Source organism: Dermacentor silvarum, chromosome 5 (genome assembly GCF_013339745.2).
Source record: "Dermacentor silvarum isolate Dsil-2018 chromosome 5, BIME_Dsil_1.4, whole genome shotgun sequence".
Classification (NCBI taxonomy): Eukaryota; Metazoa; Arthropoda; class Arachnida; order Ixodida; family Ixodidae; genus Dermacentor; species Dermacentor silvarum.
The window spans coordinates 24,487,716-24,508,195 of NC_051158.1; the positions used below are offsets into that span (position 1 = coordinate 24,487,716).

Sequence of the window (20,480 nt, forward strand, 5' to 3'; positions counted from 1 at the left end):
TCTAAACAGTGAAACACATTTAATCCTTTCTGGCCCAACGATTCCTGTAGGATTCGGAATGCTTTGCAGGGTATCATACAGGAAAAAAAAGAAGAATAGTCAGAACTAATTAGAGAAATCACAAATCCAAAAGCTGTAATCATATGGTTAATACAAACATGGCGCTGCAGATCGTTGGTTTTCCCTGAAATTTCGCTAAGGTCCGCACGTTGAAACAAGACCTCTGTGCTGCACCGCGAGAGCCTGAAGCGTGTACTATTTATCTTCGTTGGCATGTGTGGTCGGTCTTTCTGCACGTTCTTCGCACGCACGTGGTAAAAATTAAGCCTGAAGCAGTCCAAAAAGCTCCCTGCAACATATTGCATTCCTGACAGACACAGCTTCGACATATCGTGAAAAGGAGTTGCTCAGTGAATTCATTTAGTTATTTCTGCTGCTTAGCCCGTTAAAGATGCGCAGAATAGAAGTTATGTGGGACTGCCAGAGCAAAATTCGAACCAAGAAATGGTTAAGAGTCACCCGTCACTTATACACTCGGATCAGCGATACGAGGCCGGCCCAACGTACCTGGCATGAAGAGCTGTCCCTCAGAACACCGAAGCAAAAGTGTGTATATCCCAGGCCACAAGTACTGATCGTGTTTGGCTTTCCCTTAGAAAGAAAAACGCGTTTCTCTCTCTCTCTCTCTCTAACCTTTGGCGGGAAATTTTTTAAACGCGCACGCGCAGCGCCCTCTGTGCCTCGCAATGCGTACTTCGCGATTTAAGATTGCACTTCGAGGTCGCGCATGCAAGCTCCCAGCCCTTTTCTCTCGTTCGGATCCTCTCCGTACACAACGGGGTCATTGGAAGCTCGCGCAATGCCTAGCAACGTCTCGGTTCCGGTTGGAACCGCACCGGACCGGATCTCAGTCGAAAGTGCAAGGGCATGCACCGCTTCGGTTCGTTAGCACGCCACAAAGAAGCGGTCGCCTGCAGTTTCGATCGCTCTGCGAGAGCACGGCCCATACGAGAAGGTCGTCGGGTTGGTCGCCTGGATTCGGTCAATCGCAACCGGCGTCGGAACGTGCTCTTTATTTTCATTCTCTTCCGTACGTGATAGCAGCTGGCTGAATCCAAGCTTATTATCCACGTCGCGATCGTGAGTGTTTTATTAGGGCGAGGTCTTCCGTGATTTCACGGTCAACGGTGGTCGAAGAACTCGCACGTAAGCGAAACGAAAGTGAAACGAATTCTCATTAGGGGACTGATATCTCAGGCAGATTCTCAGGCAGCAGATGTATGACAGATTGTTGAGCGATCGGTATCAGAGTTTCAGTGTTCTCTATACCAGTTAGGGTTAGCCCTTTAACTGGAAAGATAAAAAAGACTTGACCTAGAACGGTTCTATTGCTTTAGTTCTTCTTTACTTTGCTCAAATACATATCAATTGACATATTAAACGGTTTCTCTAAAAACTAAGCGAGATACAGCAGGTCCAAAATTATGGTTGAACAGGTGGTGACAGGTAAATGTATGGCCCAAAACTGGTCTCTGGCACTTGCTTTGGCAAGGTTAATGTGTGTTCTTGAGATGTACCTTTATGAAGTTGAGTAATAAGAGCGTGCCTAAAAAAGGAAACGAAAATTCGCATTGGCAAGAATATGACCCCCACGTGCACTAAGAGAAGACAACGACGAAGCCTTCAAGTTTTGTGACGAATACATATCTGCTGCTGTTCACGCTCGACATTTTATTGAATATCACGGTTGAGCAGGTACATAAATACAGGTAAATTGAAAGGCACAGACTAATATTTGGATTTGTATAGTTTTTGCAGATGCTTTTGTTAGATCAACAATATTGTTGAGCTGCCAGTTAAAGGGTTGAGCGTTTTTCCTGCGGCCTTTGCGTACGGGAAAATAGGATGGTAATACAGTTTAAAGGTAAATGTGAAAATGTCATTCCATCGTATCTCAACGCAAGCGCCATTCAGTTAAAGGTTACCCTTTCTTGCAAAATCAAGAACAGTATAGTAGTCCTTTCGATATTTCAAGGAGTGTAATAGATTCGGTCGGCGTTTACGTCGCGATGGCTACTCAAACAATCCGGTCTAAGTTAGCCACTGACACTGTGTGCGTGCTCCTGCCATGCCGGTTTACACCGAATCAAAGTGGCAGAAATGAAGTACGCGCCTTGATTAAGGACGGTGGTGAAGGCAGCTGATATGCGATATGCATGCAGCGCACGTGTCGATCGACAGCCTTCCCTCATGACTTTGGTTTCCTCGCTGACTGGTCGGGGAAGGTCACGTGCTCAAGGCGACGTGCATCGGGGGGGGGGGGGGGGGGGGGGCAATCGTTGCCGACCCGCTTGATTTCTCGTCTGCCACGCGCGCGTGAACTTTCGTTTTCTTCACTTCTGCTCCGACGCCCCACGATTCGGGGTCGTCGTGCGCATTCGACTCGAGAGCAGACGATCAGCAGACGGCGGCCGGCATCTCCTCGCAAACAGACGACGTATACCTGAGCACAGCAGCAATAGCAGACGACAGGATTGCCTCACGCTCCGCGTGGGTGTTTGTGCATGAAGCTTTCAAAGGATTACGCTAGCTTCATATTGTTTTTTTTAAGCGTGATTTTCGGCTACACTGCGATCTTTCAAGCTCTCTCTTTCTCTGTCCCGCGTGCCCTTGATGCGTCACGCAGGCCTTGTCAAACGTTGAAAGCCCGCTGTGGCGTTTAAAATAAGCGCGAGTACAGAGCGTTCTCCAGCCAGTGTCTACGGAAACTCGCGATGGATGCGTCTTACGTAAGACTTGTTTCGTTCCAATACATTTAGCCTGTCGCCATTTCGCCGGGAAGAGAAACGAAACATCGGCGCTCATCAAGGTTTCCAAGAATCCGTCGCGCCACACTGCCGACGAGCTAAAGAAGCAAGAGCAGAAAACAACAAAGGCGGTTAGGACACGCGGCAAGGACACCGAACGCAGCGTTCTAAAAGAGGAATTGCTCTACAGCGAATGCGCCTGTCATCCCGGCACAGAATCCCCTGACTGGCTTTCTTCGCCAGCAGCTCATTAGAGCAGGGAGATTCATAACTTTGTCTCACTTGCCCAGCAGGGGTGATGGGGAGGTGAAGGAGGTGCGGGGGGAGGAGCTGCGCATTCGGGGGGAGGGGGGAGGGCTGGACGACTTTCAAGCTAGGGCGAGCAAATATGTAGAGCGCGAACAGGCGAGGGTGACGGAGCAGTACAGCGGTTTTTGACAGCCACACTACCCAAGTATTCACGCACTTCTTCGCGAGTCTTTTGCAATCGGCGAACAATGAGCAATCCAAGTAGCTTCTGTTTGCCTTTCAGAAAAGCGCTGAGAGTTCCCCGAAACTGACGACCAGGTGGCAGCGGAGTAACCGTGGAGGGGGGGGGGGCACACCATGCACGTGCCATGCACCAAAAGCGCTAAATTTCAATACGTCGAGTCCGAACCGAGCGCCTGCCATAATTAGAGCCTTCGTCAAAACCATAATAGGTGGTGCTAAAAGAAACATGGCGGCCAAGATGTCACCGGTCCTTTCGGCCAAGCGCAATAGCATGACCTTCGATATATTCCATGCTTTACTCTGAGGGGACCGTAGCAGAGGGTGGGGGAGGGGGGGGGGAGATGTGGGCACTACTTATTTCACATTCCGTATCTTCGAATACTGGACTGTTGCTGAACAGAATTGCAATGATTGTTCAAGCCTTCGTGGCAAACACAGCGTGCAATGCTTGCATTAGCCGTGCCGTTATCCTGCAATCCTTGCCTTTCACCGTCGTGTCGTCATGGTAAAAGAAGCGAACAAGTCGGTGGCCAGAGCAGCATCGGACCCCGCCCATGAAGCCCATCCGGGATTCGATCCCGGCTATATCCCGGTCCAGGATCACACGGTCAGCGATGTGTGAGACACACGTACATATCTAGAGGACCTGCCGGAGAGGTTGAAAGCACGTACTTCCAGCTGCTCTGTATCGCTTATATATGGGCTAAGGCGCTATGAGTGATGATAAAAGAAAAGCTGATTGTCATGAAAAAATGAAAAGAACTGAATGGTGAATGACTCGGTGTCATACTTAAGGAGCGAGGTTGAAAAGATAACTGGAATACACGAAATATATGTGAGACCGCTAAGCTATAGTCATCGCCGTTCGACACAAACGGGAAAATTGAAGGTGGCGGCGATGCTGTAGCTGGCGGTGTTAGCCTGGCGTTCTTGGCTGCAATTGTTCCGCTGACCATCTCTTAATTACCTTGTTCATGCAGCGTGGGTTCGGGGAAAAATTGCCTCTCCAGCACAACGGTGATATATATAGTTTGTGATGTCGACCGCATCAAATCTCTGTCGTTTCTATCAAATAATAATTTTATTCAGCGGTGGTTTTCTAGTCCCTCTCGCCGTCAACTCAATGAAATTCGGTTTTTCAGACAAGAAGAAACGCCTGTTGACGAAGGAATCGACAGACCCTCGACCTGCGCAACGCGGAAAACGCCCAGCCCGAAACAGCTGCTCGGAACATCTATACATGGCGCAGTCCTGCACGGCCGTCCGGGCAATACCCGAGGTCTTGCTGCCTGAGACGGAAACGAGAAAGGCAACTTCAGTGGAAGGCCTTGGTGCAATGCAGAGCCACGCAACGCAGCGCGAGCACTTTCGAAAGTTGCCGTCCACGTCGCTGAAGAAAGCGTCGTACACGCGTCCGTTGTGAGTCAGTCGAGGTGTATAAAGCGTTCGGCTCAGACGGCGCGGCTGTGCGTTCCGACCGTTTTCGCAACAGTGTGGTTGTTGGAGTGGAAGCCGTGTTATAGAGTTACTGCATACCCTCCCAGAGGAAGCTGGGGCTGTTTTAATACTCGCCGTAGCTGGCTAAATAGACAGCTAAGTGGACAGCCAGCGGTCATCTTAAGTCTTGTTCCAATACTGAAGAAGCATTACTGAAGTAAAATACTGACGTAAAAAAAAGAATAGAAAACTATGCTTTGCTACACTGCCCGCCCAAACAAGGTGGCAGCTGAGCAGGATGCTTGGAAATCGAGTGTACTAGTCTACTAGGAAACTAGACGGGAACGTAGACTGCACAAGAAAACCTAGTCACGCTTTCTAATACGCTTAATATAAGCCTAATGAAAGCTACGTTGTGTTTTTCGAACGTTCGTAACCACAAAGTGTCCAAATACAGCTATAATACGTGCTTTTCATAGCTTTTTCTCGTCGACGCGAGGTGGCGTAATGTCGCAGAGACGCCTTCCAAAAATGCGCTCCATATTACTTGGGCTCGAAGCTGTTTTCTTGGCAGTGTTGCGAACGGGGATTGTCCGTGTGTCCATCAAAGGTTCCATGTATGGTGCCGTGCCAGGTGCCGAGAGGAGGAGATATCCAGGGAGATTAGAAAACTGTTTTATATACACTGTACATGGTATTTTACAAGAAGGGCTCCAGAATATTGGAGCCGTCTACGTGCTAACATCTTTGCATGTAGTAGCGTTTACATCTCCGAGCGTTCTCCATGGTCGAGCGTGCTCTACATCGTCAAGCGTGCTCTACATGGTCAAGCCTCAAGCCTCTCTACATGGTGAAGCGTCCCTCACAACACTCAAGTCCCCTGTTTTATCCCTTTCGTTTCCCTCTTTCACTCGACGAGGGAATACACTGTAGTTCTTTTAGCCAATCAGCATCTTGGATCAGGTGGCCATATCCCGCACGTGATGTGTCGTCGTTTCCCGCCGGGCTCCGCCTCCAATCTTGTTAGGTCGCCCCCGAACACAGGCAGCGGTTGACACCTTGGGAACCGAACGTTGATGTCGTTCCCCCGGGATTGCCAGACACGGGCCCCTTTCAAGATTCGCCTCTCCATAGCGGTCAGTTCGCGGAACCAGGTAGGGCGGTGGCTGTCTCGAAAGGCAGCAGTCGGCGTAGCGTCGTCGTGGTTCGGGCGGCGCTGGTAATTCACGGGACCGCACCAAGGGGCGACGCTGCCGTTTAGCCACGCATGAGGTAGCCCGGGGACCAACTGCTAATCCCTCAGTCCCAGGTGACAATTCTCGGCCGCGAGAAAGGGCGCCAGGTTGGCGCGTCTGAGTCGGCGCCGGCCTCCTTTGTCCCGAGGGACCGCCAGACACAACAGCACCCCCGCCGCCAGATGATGCATCGGGAGGTCGAGTTGTTCCATGCAGCTCGGCCGGTTTGATGCCTGCTTCGCTCAAAGCCATGGGGCCGCTGCTTCCAGGAATGATGATCTTCCCGCCAAAGGCCTCTTCATAGGTGGGCTCAGACTGGGCTGCAGAAATGACAAGCTCCAAGCTCCAAGGAGCGACCTTTGTCAGCCACACACAATGCTGCAAGCGCCACTGCAAGCCACTCTCATCGCCAGACTTTACCAATTCCAAAAATCCGACTGCCCCCTATCTAAAGAAAACCCTGAAACACAAGGTGCTCGTTGATACGGACAAGTACCAAAACTTCCGATGATGTGTCTTCGCAAATAGACACGGACTGGGTTTATGTAATGAAACTAAGTAATTATGAACTAGAGCTTCCACAGATCAGGAAGGCGAAGGGAGAACTGGCCTTCACTAATTCACATTCTGTAACACTTAGCACAAAAGAGCTACATAATCATTACATAATGCTGAAAATGCCGAATCAACAAATAGGAAAACCATCTACCACGTGTCCAAATTGGCTCACAAGGCCTGACTTATTCTGCATTTGCCCTATCGCACTTCGAAATTGTGCTGATTTAATGCTAAGCTCGATCTGAGCAGATGGCCCTATCTTAACCAACGGTTCCCAAGACATAAAAGTCGCTCACAACATATCCCCAAAGAAATGGAAAGACAATGAACGCAAACTACAAAACGTGCCCTGAAAGAAAATCCCAAACAAAACACGGCGCGTCATTAACTCGCGCAAAAGCGCAGGTCATCAACTTGCGCAACCTGCGCGTGACCTTCTAAACTATTGCAACCTTGACACTAAGTCTATGGCTGACACCTGGTTTGCAATTCAATTCTTTATCTGTCGCCGCGTACACACTCCCCTTTAAATCGTGGGTCTAACCTGAGCCGAAAAGGTTAACAACATACCAAAAAACTGCGGCATTCTTTACGCCTGCCAAACTATCAAAACTCAACTAATCTCGGGGAGACAGAATACAAAAGAAGAAAAATCCTACCCGTCTTCCTGTTTTCTCTATTTTCGGGCCGCAAACGCACCCCTTTCTTTCAAACGCACTCGAGGGGGTCGCGCATTCCGGGGATTTCGCAAGGTGTCGTCGCGAAGAAGGCAAAAGCCACTAATTCGCCTGACACATCCGGTAGCTGTGATTTAGGACAACCGCTTCCAAGTACGGGGAGGGCTATACATTGACAGACCCGTGCGCGCACTGTCCCATTATCTGCTACGCAGACCCTTTTCTTTTCCCCCGCGAGTGATCGGCCATTGTAACAGCCTACAGGACGCTTCCCTTTGTCCCTCTGCTTACAATGCGCTGTACGCGATGCGGTTAGGCGACGGTCACTACGCCTGAATCTACGCGAAACTCTCCTTTTCGCGACGTGCGTCACGCCGATCTCCGATCTCAGCAAACGCCTAAGCTTGGGAGTTACCCTCCTTCGCTTTTTCACGCTCTCTGCCTGGACTCTAGCGAATTTGCCCCTGTCGCCTTGGCGCTTCGCACGTTTGATTCTAAGCGCCTCCACCTCGTCCGCCTTTCTCGTTTTGCGTCTACGCCTTTTTTGTTTGGCGTGCTTCGTAGAGTCTGCAGTTTCGGCACACGCACTTGAAATTCCGTTACCCTCTCGGGTTTCACAGTGCGACTGCCTTTCTAATAGAGCATAACCAGATTTGATATTGGAGCAAGTTAGCTCGTCATTAAGTCTATCTTCAGGTGGCCTAGCTCCATTACTGCCGTCGATAGCATGCAAAACTCGCTGGCCTTCGAAGTCGACCCTTGCTTTTGAAACAGCCTCGCTAAACGGCGACACAAGTGCTTCTTCGCGCTTGTCACTGTTTCCGTTAACGACGGGCACCACAGCCCTCTCAGCGCTGTCTGAACAATCTTTGTCACTGCCATCTTGGCCTTCGAAGTCGGCCCCTGGTTCTAGGGCGGGAAAACCACCGCTCTCTTCGGTGACCGCATTCACCTCGCTTCCGGCTACTAACACGTCTAACTCATCACTGCTTACAGCTGCCTCTGGAATCTTTCCATGGTCCTGTGACCGCTGCTCAATAGGGAATAAGCCTATCAGTCTCTGAGTCTCCTCACGTGCTTTTGCCCTGAAAGCTCCCTTGCTGGAGATGGATTTTCCCGGTTCCCTCAGCATTTGCTCCGACCTATTCGAGAAGCAATGTGTGACCTTGTCTGGCAGGCTGGCCGAAATTGCCGCCGCCGTACACACTTGGCCTAAAGGGCCTTCCGTTTCTGGTGCGGGAAATCCGCCGCTCTCTTCGCTTTGTGTGTGTGCCATTTGCATCACACCTTTTCGAAAGCTTTCTACACTAGTCCTCTCAGTGCTAATGTTATCTTCAACAGGCTCGCCTTTTTCATTGTCTTTTGGGCCTTCGAAGTCGGCCTGCCATGCTACACCAAAGCGCCTGAACAAAGCCCTCTTAGCCCTGTCGTAGTCGCGCGCTTTCTCCTCGGACAAGCAATGCATGAAACACGCGCCGACGCTAAACGGGAGAAGTGCTCCTAATCGCTCGGCCCACGAGTCCCGGCTGACACCCTCTTTCTCACACACTCGTTCAAAACCGGCGAGGAAATTAACAATACCCTCGTCTGTCTCGAAAGTGTGGAGCTGGCGTCGCGCTGTCCGCCATCTGAACATCTGATCTTCCCGTTCAAGCTCTTTCATCCTAAGAGCGTGCCGTTGCGCTGCCTCCTGCTCGCGCCTCTCACGAATTTCGGCATCGTGCCTGCGCCTTTCTGCTTCTTCACGCTCGCGCCTCTCGCGCTTCTCTACAGCTTCAAGCTCGCGCCTCCTGCACTCCTCTGCCTTTTGCTTTCTTTCCTCAATTGTCTCCCAAGCCTCATCAGCTTCCTCGACCGTCACCTCTTCTACCTTCATGACGTCGAGAACCGCTTCTTTCGTTTTTGCGGAGTCGACCGAAATGCCTAACTCCTCGCAAATTAGAAGGAGGTCCTGCACTCTGAATTTCTCCATAGCGATCTCGTTTGCCTTCAAAATTCACCCTTCCTTAAATTCGCTATTTAAAGAAGGTGAATTTCCCAAAATGGTGCCCGCCAGAAAACACACAGTTACTCTCCTAGCAACTATACCTACTTGTACTAGAGAGTTCTGGCGACATGAAGCGCAAACTCCGGCACTAAGCCCGTCCTTATCGCTGCCACTTTGGGAGATTGCAGAATTTCCTCTCTTCACTAACGAAACAATTTTCCTGGCCTCTCCGGCCTTCTCCCAACTCACTTCCTCATTCTGTAAAAGCTCCAATTGTTGACTTTTGCCTACCGCAGGGCCAACCCAAAATGCCCATCGGCTCACAACTTTTGAGGAGTTCCTGGATTTCAAACTTATCCGTATTTACAGTGCACCCTGTGTTTCTTCCCCACTAGTAATTCAGCCCACGAGACACTGTATTCTTGGTCTGTGAGACAAAATCACTAACAACATCAAACACCCTTAACGACTTAGTCACCTGCGCTAATGAGTCTGGCGAAAAGAGAAGCAAACACGTAGCACTCACCACACCGATGTAGCCAACGCAGGCCGATCCCATAAGCTGCCAGCCCTGTTGCGATTGGTGATTGTCCGTGTGTCCATCAAAGGTTCCATGTATGGTGCCGTGCCAGGTGCCGAGAGGAGGAGATATCCAGGGAGATTAGAAAACTGTTTTATATACACTGTACATGGTATTTTACAAGAAGGGCTCCAGAATATTGGAGCCGTCTACGTGCTAACATCTTTGCATGTAGTAGCGTTTACATCTCCGAGCGTTCTCCATGGTCGAGCGTGCTCTACATCGTCAAGCGTGCTCTACATGGTCAAGCCTCAAGCCTCTCTACATGGTGAAGCGTCCCTCACAACACTCAAGTCCCCTGTTTTATCCCTTTCGTTTCCCTCTTTCACTCGACGAGGGAATACACTGTAGTTCTTTTAGCCAATCAGCATCTTGGATCAGGTGGCCATATCCCGCACGTGATGTGTCGTCGTTTCCCGCCGGGCTCCGCCTCCAATCTTGTTAGGTCGCCCCCGAACACAGGCAGCGGTTGACACCTTGGGAACCGAACGTTGATGTCGTTCCCCCGGGATTGCCAGACACGGGCCCCTTTCAAGATTCGCCTCTCCATAGCGGTCAGTTCGCGGAACCAGGTAGGGCGGTGGCTGTCTCGAAAGGCAGCAGTCGGCGTAGCGTCGTCGTGGTTCGGGCGGCGCTGGTAATTCACGGGACCGCACCAAGGGGCGACGCTGCCGTTTAGCCACGCATGAGGTAGCCCGGGGACCAACTGCTAATCCCTCAGTCCCAGGTGACAATTCTCGGCCGCGAGAAAGGGCGCCAGGTTGGCGCGTCTGAGTCGGCGCCGGCCTCCTTTGTCCCGAGGGACCGCCAGACACAACAGCAGATAACGCAGACTGTTTTCAATGCTGGCCAGAACTTGAACACACTCAGAGTCGCGCAAAAGGAGCCAATAAGTTGTGAGGAAAAGCCACGCGCCACGCTCCAAGGAGCCAGGCTTGTAGCGACACCAGCCCGAGTGCGCGGTCGGCCCGATTTATCGGGGACATCCGAGGAGCACTTTATTGTTCGGCATCTTCTCTCAGCGAATGCAAAAGTCCCGTTGCGTGCGTCGGTACATTGACTAATGCAGGATCGCGCAGGATCCCTCGCTTCGCAAAGCACCTGACGCTATATCTATCCAAACACACGCCAACCGAACAGCACGAACGAGCAGAAAATACGAAGAAAGGGTTACTAGCTTTGCACCAGAAGAAAAAGGAAGGCAGACCAGTATCGCAAGCAGGTCGCCTTGGCAGCTGGTCATCAAAGAAAACGCCACACTGCGGCGACAAGGTGGCGCTGCTGTCGCCCTTATCTGCGCGTTAGTGGTATTCCTTCTCCGTTGGCGCTTGAACCACGTGACCACGTTAGGCGAATGGAAGTGCGAGCGGCGTATTGGAAAGCAAACGAGCAGCTGCGCTCCCCGTGGAGGCACGTACAGAACTCACTCTAAGCTGCAGTGACGTAGCCAGGGAGAGCCACGCACTTGACTGGAGAAGGGAAGCGGGGCAGGTGGGGGAGTTTTCGCACGTCGTTTTTATGACAGCTATCCCTGATACACAGGAATTCACGGGAAAATGTGGCGGGGAGACGTGCCCCGGTTGCTTGAAAAACGCGCCTCTACTTCAATGCATTCGAGCAGACTAACGAGAGAGCCTGTTTACAAAATCTTCGTTCAGAAATACCTGCGGAGCGTCAGCAAAACGAACTGACCACTTGAGTCGAGGGATGACGCTGCCAACCACTTTCTAACTGGCACATGAAAGGGGTGATCACAGATGTTCGTCCGTTTGTACAGTGCAGGGTACCACAATGTCGGTGTGGTGACGTATTGGAGACATGTTTAGCGTCATTAATAAAGCTGTTATTTGTCGACCAGCTTCGACGTAACAGTGCAGTATAGGGTAGGAACTCTTTCTCCCTCCCGCACAGAGAATTCACGACCTGTATGTGCTGAAATATGCAGCCTAGCTGACGATGTGATCCACATTACGTGCCCGGGTCGAATATGTGGAATGTTAATAATTTCCCACCCGCTCCAACAGGCCGAAACACTACCCTCGCTTCACCTGGCAGTTATGGCATATACATACCCCTGTTCAGCAGTAACCACTTCGCAACAAACATGCCTCAGGTGCGTTTCCGCTGACTGTAGCACATATCCCGGCATGCTCTGTATAGTTTATGCCTACGTCTTCGATCCCAAACAAGAGTATCAAGTATCCTGACAAGGGCTGTTGGCACTGGCGTGGCCACGTGGGCAAAGAAGGTGGTGTACCCCGATGCGAAAATTGGAACGTAAACAAACTTGGTTTGTAACCCCCCCCCCCCCCCCCCCCCCCCCCCCCCCCCCCGGTACAGTACACTGCTCTCTAACAATCTCGAACACGGATTCTAAGCTCTTGCTTTTACCAAACTCAGGATGAATTGAACGTTGTGTACAAAAGCACCGGCTTTTCAGTTTTGTGCGTGATAAAAGTTTATGAGCACTGCCCATCAATGAAACTCCATCTGTTGAACAGCTGAAACAGAATAGTGCAGCAGAATACAAACTCCTTCTGCCCTCCTAACAGAGAATTCACCATCTGCATGTGCACTGCTGAAATATAGAGCATGATTATGCATTGCTATCTAACGATCAAAAACACAGATGCTAAGCTCTTTTGCGTTTAACAACATCACGATTAACTGCACGTTGTTTACAAAAGCACCTGCTTGCCAGCTTTGTGCATGATGAAAAAGTTTATGAACCCTGTCCATTAATGAAACTCTATTTTCTGAACAGCAGCAACAGGATAGTGCAGCAGAATAGAAACTCTTTCTGCTCTCATCCCCGAGAATTCACCACCTGCACGTGCACGTGCTGAAATTGAGCCTGACGATGCATTGCTATCTAACGATCAAGAACACAGATGCTACGCTCTTTCGCTTTTACCCACCTCAGGACGAATTGAACGTTGTTCACAAAAGCATCGGCTTGTCAGTGCACGAGAAGATAGTTTGTCTATGATAAAAGAGTTTATGACTACTACAAATTCGAAATTACATAATCAGGAAAATAATGGAGCACACTGAAAGCTGTCTTCTACAAAACCCATCCTATCACACTACGGAGAAGTTTGTGGTCGCACGAATATAACAACACCCACCAAAAGGAACACACACGCGTACTTTTTCCTCCGAAGCATAACACGGTGCTGTCACTTACAACTGGAACACGAGGCTTCTGATACGGTCATTCATGGGATACTGGAACAGCAGTTTCTTTTGCCCACTGGAAACATCGCTCACTTAACTGCGTTTGTGCGCTCACGCGACTTTGACAACGAGAAAGGAACTAAAAACGGTTCCACGTACGAGTGCAAGCTAGCAGAAGTAAGGGCGTGGAAAAACACAGACGGGTAACACTATATCCAGCCGTCGTCTGCTGCATGCTGTAACAGAAGACGAAGGCGCCAGATACACACCCGTGGGGGCCAAAATAAAAAAGACGCCGTCTGCTGCGGCCGTCAAAACGTCCGTCTGCTACCACGCGCCCGGTCGCGGACCGTCTGCTCGCCACTTCATTTTTCGTCTGCTATCTCCATGAGCCAAAGCAAGAGTAAGGGGAAGGCAAGTTCGAGGCGTCTGATTTTTCTTTCTTTCCTTTTATATATATTGTTTCCCTATATATTATTTCTTTTGTACGCGCCTACGCGCGTGCTTGACTCGACCATTAAGAAACCTCGCGCGTCCTTTTGTCAAGGCAACATGAGGCGCACAAAACAGACCCTTCGCGCGATATCGTGAAGAGTGCAGAATGGAATGACAGATAGGCTTTTCACCCGACTGAGTCCATTCGCTTCCATCCTTTTATGAGGGCCTTTCTCTCCTCTTTCCCACAGAGCCTATCTGTCTATCCATCGCAAAGCCTTTCTCCTCGAGTCTCTAATAAGGCCGCGCGAATCTCAGGGGCAAGCGAAAGGACGCAGCCTTGAATATCGCGGGCGCTGACATTGAACTATCGCCACGGTTCGTGGGCGCCGTGGCATGCGCAGAGCTTCAAACAACTACCAAGAGGGGGGAAAGTGGCGCTGCGGTGCTGTTTACGCGTTGGAATGCCGGGAAGCAGATGTTTCGGATTGGCACCTTTCGCGAATGCAGGGCTGCTATTTTGGACACATGCCAAATTCTGCCATATTGTCAAAATCGCTGTACGGTCCGTACTGAGTGGACTTACAGGGCTGCACGACTTCTCTAATTGACTCAAGACGCCTAGTCGCTAAATATGACAGGGTCTTAAAGAACACACTAGGACACTTAGACTTCTTAAAGACACCGTCTGTTTGTACTGAAATAGTATGCAAAGTACTTTTTTTCGTATTATTATGTGAAAACAACCTTTGCTTTGCTAAAGTATACGGGGTGTACAGTTATATCAAACGTTACTGCACCGGAAGCTGGGTCGCTGAAGTTGGAGGAACCCACTGCGGTAGCTTATAGTGGCAATGGCGTCGAGCTGCTGAGATGCGGCGGCGCTGCCATCGCAGTCAATTTAGGTACAACGAAAAAAAAAGATATTCGACAAACTTCACTGTCAATTTTGTAGGAAGGCAGTATCACAACGTGTGGCCAACTTTCGAATGTTCCTTTTGACAAAGATAATTGAGCGAAGCGGCAAAATCAGCGAAGAAGAGAACTGAGTGTCGTCTACTCTGTCACACCCACCGTGCTATAGCTTAGTGGCTTTGGCTATGAGGCTATGGCTGAGCACGAGGTCGCGGGTTTGATTCCCGACCGCGGAGGAGGCACTTCGATGGGGGCGAAATGTACAAAAAGGGCTCGCGCACTTAGATGCACGTCAAAGAACACGTCAAAGAACAGTGGCGCCGACTAGCGCCGTGTCAGGGCAGTCACATACCCATAGAGCCAATGGGGACATTTTTTTTCTGTTGTCGCGAGCAAACGTCTAAAACCTGTCAAGCAGTACACTTACACCCGTATTCAGAAATGCACCTTGAAGGCCATGCTTGACTTGATCTAAATGACCCCTGTTGTGAAGGCGCCGAAGTAAACGAAATGAGCTTCTTAGGCACGTTCACGCCAGGCGTCGTTTATATCAAGTCAAGCCTGTGCTTCGAATTCAGACACATTTTTGAATACAGAGACTATTGTACATATGGGTTCACTGCTTCCTTCTAACCATTTGTTCAGTTTGGGAGTACTTGGTAAGAAGTTAATATTGCCACGTGTACTTGTTTATCTTTTACCGGTGACCGCTCTTCACCGGCTTACAAACGTTAAACGTTATCGCTCGGCGCAGGACGCGCCTGTATCGGAAGTTTCTAGAACGTTATCGATGCTTCTTTCCGTTGCCTGTCTTCACTGACGCTTATGTTATCTGATTGTATGACCGACGCGAATTGTCTAGAACTTTCTGGAAGACACGCGGGCATCAGGGATTAATCTGGAACCTTCGATGACTCAGGTATAAAAGCCGACGCGTTGCGCCGCTGATCAGATTTCGACGATCGCCGACTGTGTTCGCCGCTATCGTTGTGCTTCGAGTGTAGCTTTCTTTTGTGGGCACAGGTTCGCCCAATAAAGAATCAGTTTCGTCACACACAGTTTTACGACTGTTTTCTTCACCGTCACTACTACGTGATAACAAAATACAACAAAATAACCTAAAATACAACAAAATAACCTAGTAAATTTTGGACATCGTGCGAAACATATTGAGCATGGGTTTCTGCATTATTGCTCAGTACCCTACATTAATTTTGCTCTGTCTCTCTTTCTGCGTGCAATTGCAATGTTCGCAATGTAAACGTCAGTGCGAACACGCTGTCGCTTATCTGAGATATTTCACCTGTTCTAGTGCGTATAGAACAATGATTGACGCATATAGCTCGCACAAAAGCGGTGCCGTCAAAGGTGGCCACCATGTGTCTTTATCGTTTTCGTGACACGTGGTGTACTATTCTGGACAGTGTCAAATTCTGCCACGCTGTCGAATTTGGTAAACGGCGGCATTTTGAGCCAATCAGAGACGCCCACAAACATCCTCTGATTATCTAAAAGTGCCGCCATTACCAAATTCGACAACATGGCGAAAACTCGACAAAGCCCAGAAGTAGTACCCACGGTGAGACTAAGATTTTGCGGACTGAACCATGGGAGAGGGCCAAAGCAGGCACGAAGTGGCGATGTTAATTGGAAACATGAACAACGGAACCCCCTCTCTCTTTAACTTGGAAACACGGCGCCCATCGGCGTATAACTGTCCAACCTGCGTGAGCGGTTTTCCCACGCACTTCCGCGTTGTAGCTCATACTCAGCGCGATAGTGTGTCATATCTGGCTTCAGATAAAGCCACATAGTATATTCTCTTCGAGCTAAATGACTGGTGCGTACTTTGCATGCGTCATGCGATGAATGGATGAATAAGCTGCTGTTAAGACAAGTGCATTATTGCGTGTAGCGAGTCTTAAGCGCTCTTCATTGCTACAGTGGTCATTACTGTTAATACCACAGCGATCGTCATTATCAACCTACTTACTGCATTTACGACAGTCTAACACGTCCATTTCGTTACTTTGACGTACATTAACTATTGCAAGATAGTCAATTTAGTTTACTTCCGACAGCTCATGTTTCAAGAAAGAACTGAGCACTGGTATTTGGCACGGACGTTGCCCAGATAGCTGCCGAAGTCTATAGTCACCAGCGCACAAGTCGCTCATTATGTTGATGCCGCAAATCTAAGTTCAATTATACAAAGGCAGGAAACGACTTGCATGCAGGAACGATCGACTGGCAAAGTGCTTCTTAAAGTGCGCGTCACCTCATTACAATTCAGAAGCAGACATTTCTAGATAACGCGTGACTCTACCACGAATCACAATCACGAATGGACAAAATGACGGCGATGTCACAGCTACGCGGTTCGTCTGATGCTAGTCGATTCACTCGCCTGCTCGTAGAGCAAATGTTGGCATGAATGCAAATTTAAAATTCTTTTTCCGCCTTCTTGAAGCTGTCATTGTAACCACAAACACCGAATAAAAAAAAGCACATTAGGACCCGATGCCAAAGCAACGTTTTTCACCATCGTCTGCTCAGCGTTCACACAACGCGATGCGTTAGCCATGCCACCACGCACAGCTAGTGCCGCCATTTTCCTAGTAAGCGCAGCCGTTTTCCTTTCATTAGCCGTCGCCATCGAACGTCACGTTTTGTTTTTCGTTCTTCCGCCTCAAGCTCCGAGGGCGATTACCACGAACATTGTGTCGTCAAAATACATTAACATATTGCGCCACAGCGACGTCATTCAGCGCCGTCTGTTCCAACACTCTCACTAAACGCGACGGCACTTCCATATATGCTGCCCCCGTGACACGGTGACACGTCGTCTGCTTCTGTTGCACCGCGTCCTCTGCCAGATGTTTTCACGTCTCTTCTTACGGCAGACAGGGATCATAACCACAAGTCGATATCTTGCCGAACAATAAAAGCACGTCTATCACGCTGCTTGACGTCCGTCGAAGTCACCGTATGCAGCGACAGCCTTCTCTAACGTGTTCGCCTGCAGGTGTGGCGATAGGCCTCTTACAGTCGGTGACCGTGAAAGTCGCGTTTTCCGTCGCTTAGTCTTGCAGTTGCAGCAGACGTGAGGGGAAATGAACGTCATCTTGCACATTATGTAGCGTCGTCCCTTCATTTGGTTTGGTCGCGCTGTAAGGCGTAAGGATTCTTAGGGTGCGGTAGCATTCTCAGGGTACTTAACGCACTTTCCGGGGGCCAACTATCTATGTTTGTATCTATTCATGTATGCTTGTATCTAAGCATTCTCCCGCCTACCCGGGTAAATGGGTAGTCCGTGGTCGAACGGGTGGCGATATGTGCTGGGGGCAACTGCTTTCGAAACCAACCATCGGACCAACTTGGGTCACCGAGTATCTGGCAATGCGTGCATACGTGCCGCTTCTCAACGAACCTCTTTCACTCGTCCTGAGTCACTGTACATATGGGACTAAGTAGGTGCCACTGCTCGATGAAACTCTCAGGGCGACTTGGAATCAAACTGCGTATGTGCCATTCGGTCTGTGCTGGTCCTGCGCGCCGCGCCTCTCGTCTCGGAGGCCACGCCCGGACTTCTCGGCAGTGCCACTAGATGGCGCTGCGAGTCCAGAAAGAAGTGCGAGAGAGTAGCCCGCGGTTGCCGCATGACGCGTTTCTCAGCGTTCGCACGTATACCTGCGCGCCACGCGTTTCGGAGGCCACGCCGCAGGCTTTGTGGCGGTTGCACTAGGTGGCGCCGAGTGTTCTCAGGGAAGCCCGAAAGAGGAATATCCCGCTGCAGTACACGCCTCGTGTAACTCGATTCGACGGTGACAATACGTTGTGCCACAATATCGATTCAATGCTAAACGCATCACCGTCGACAGTCACCGCGAGATGGGTTCCGCCGAATATTTCACGTTCCGAGAATAGACACCAGCTGCAAGAGTAGCTGTCGTGAGGGGATTCTGACTAATCATGACCACCAGGGCGGAATAATTCTGACCAAGCAGACACGTGCCTTTTTGCCTTCACATGAAAAACAAAAGATTTCTGCGCTGTTCTGTTCTTGCTCAAATTTAGCGGCAAGATCTGATTTGATGATACGAATCGTTCAATATATCATGGCACAGTTACTCATCGATAGAGGCCATCGCTATCAGTAAGCTATCAGTAAGCTATCAGTAAGCTATCAGTAAGTAAGAAGACTGCCTTGAAAGCGCGGAGGAATTGGAGTGCGGTCAGTTTTCAGGGGAACGATCGATAAATCTAATGCGCCACCGCACAACACGGCGTCTAATAGAGAAGATGACGTCTGTCACGACGCCATTTAGGCAATGCCTTCGCAGTAGTGCTAGAGTACTTCAAAAAGTGGATTGTTGCCAGCCCGCCGGCAGACAGTCATCCCCCCGTCGTCTGCAGCCGTCCGCACCCACCTGCGAAAACCGGCAGAGCGCTGCGAGTCGTGACGGTGACCTCCGAGACCCTCGCCTAAACGTTAGACGAGGATGACGTTGGACGAAGCGACCAACCTGGATTAGGGTGCACATGCAGTGTTACGAGAAGCGCTATAGTTATGTCCTTTTTACCAAGGTCTGAAATTACCACAGTAATTAAGAAACTAATACAATTACCAGCCCAGCAGCTTTGGGAAGATTGCTCAAATAGTATAAGCTACTATATACAACCACTTTATAGTCAAAGTGAAATTTCGATACAGTTGGCCTTTAATGGTCTCGTCATCGATAGTTCTAAAGTCACAACATGTAAAAAAAATGTCACAGTTTCGCCCTAAGGGCGAAGCAATGAATGCAATAGCAACATAGCAATGTCATACGAAGTAAGGTGAGCGGCTTTGGTAGCAATATGAATTGTAGTAAACATGAGCTGATTAAGTAAGCAGGTGTGCTGCGGCGTAAGTAGACCGACATGAAGAGAGACTCGATGACCACGAGAAGGCGCGTGTGAAACGGTGGTGTTGATGAGAAGCGCTTCCCGTGGGCAGCGCGTGCGAAGGGACACACCTGTAGCGCTGCACTGCCGATCCGGGCAGCATTGCGTGTGTAGCGTGCGTTGGAAAATGTGGCCCGACTATTACGAACTGAATGAACAAGCGTGGTGTGAGCGCGCACAAACACGAAGAGATCACACTGAATGACAGCAGACAACGACTGTCAAAACGCTGGCAGCAAGCATACGCCGCAGCGGGCGAAGGTACGTGCGGTCTATCGCTTCATCGGAAACTGAGCGGCGAATGCCGTGTGGAGATAAGAGACAGTGCGTGCGAGCGAGCGACGAGCGCGGTTGTTGGCAAAGAAGTGCGCCCCCCCCCCCCCCCCCCCTTGCTCCCTCCGGCGCTGGCTTCCTGCTTCCTTGCTTGCGCGTGGGAGATTGAGTGCGTTCGCTCTCCGTGATAGCGCGCGTCCCCGCACGCTTCCTCTCGGGCATACGGCGCGCGGCGAAGATTTTATCTATAGGGAACCTCACGGCGACGGCGACGCCGACGGCAGAAATCCGGTTCAAGTGTCCATATAATTGCTATCGCAATAAAAAGAAAGGTGCAGTTCAACGGAGGTGTATAGTCAATTTACACACTTTCTAAATGTTCGTTTTTATAACGGAGTGGTAAGCTTGGATGCGGTGCTGGCGTGATTTCTAGGTGTGAGCTCCAATAAATGCTCTCGTTTTGGCAACGCCCGACCCCCTCCCTCTCTAAGTACGGGCGACCCCAGCAATATCCGATGGGAATACTTTAGACTACTTATACAGTTACACTACTGCCCCCTTTGCCACTTATTAGACTTGAGCTTTTGGGTATATAACGCCTATACACTACCCACAGACAATTTCTCAACAAATTGTACATTCTTCGGTCTATTACAGGTGATGAACTTCGAGGCGGGCTTTTCGGAGAAAGTCTATGCAGATTCCTGGCAACAAATTTTTAAGGCCATAAATCCATCCATCCATATAGAACATTTGTTGACTTTATAAATACTTTATAACTTTCTACAGACCGTTAAAGTAAACTTTTGTGAGCGCAAGAACTTGCGCTCGCAAAAGGTGACACAAAAGCCCCAGAGCCATCGAGGTCACCACGCTTATAGGGTACACGTTTTATACATCGTCTGCTGCCAAACTATGCCGTCTGCCACACTCTTGTGCGCTATGCGCGCGTCTTCTGCA

At 49.9% G+C, this 20,480-nt stretch overlaps 1 protein-coding gene across 1 annotated transcript in view; it reads right to left on the bottom strand.

The window, feature by feature from the left end:
• The window catches only part of LOC119453094 (ATP-sensitive inward rectifier potassium channel 12-like), a 33,367-nt gene extending 20,386 nt beyond the window's left edge, over window positions 1-12,981 (bottom strand). Inside the window, 1 exon segment of the mRNA XM_049667537.1 lies at window positions 12,961-12,981. The gene's annotated coding sequence lies outside the window, so the exon portion shown is untranslated.
• Between the last annotated feature and the right edge of the window lie 7,499 nt (window positions 12,982-20,480).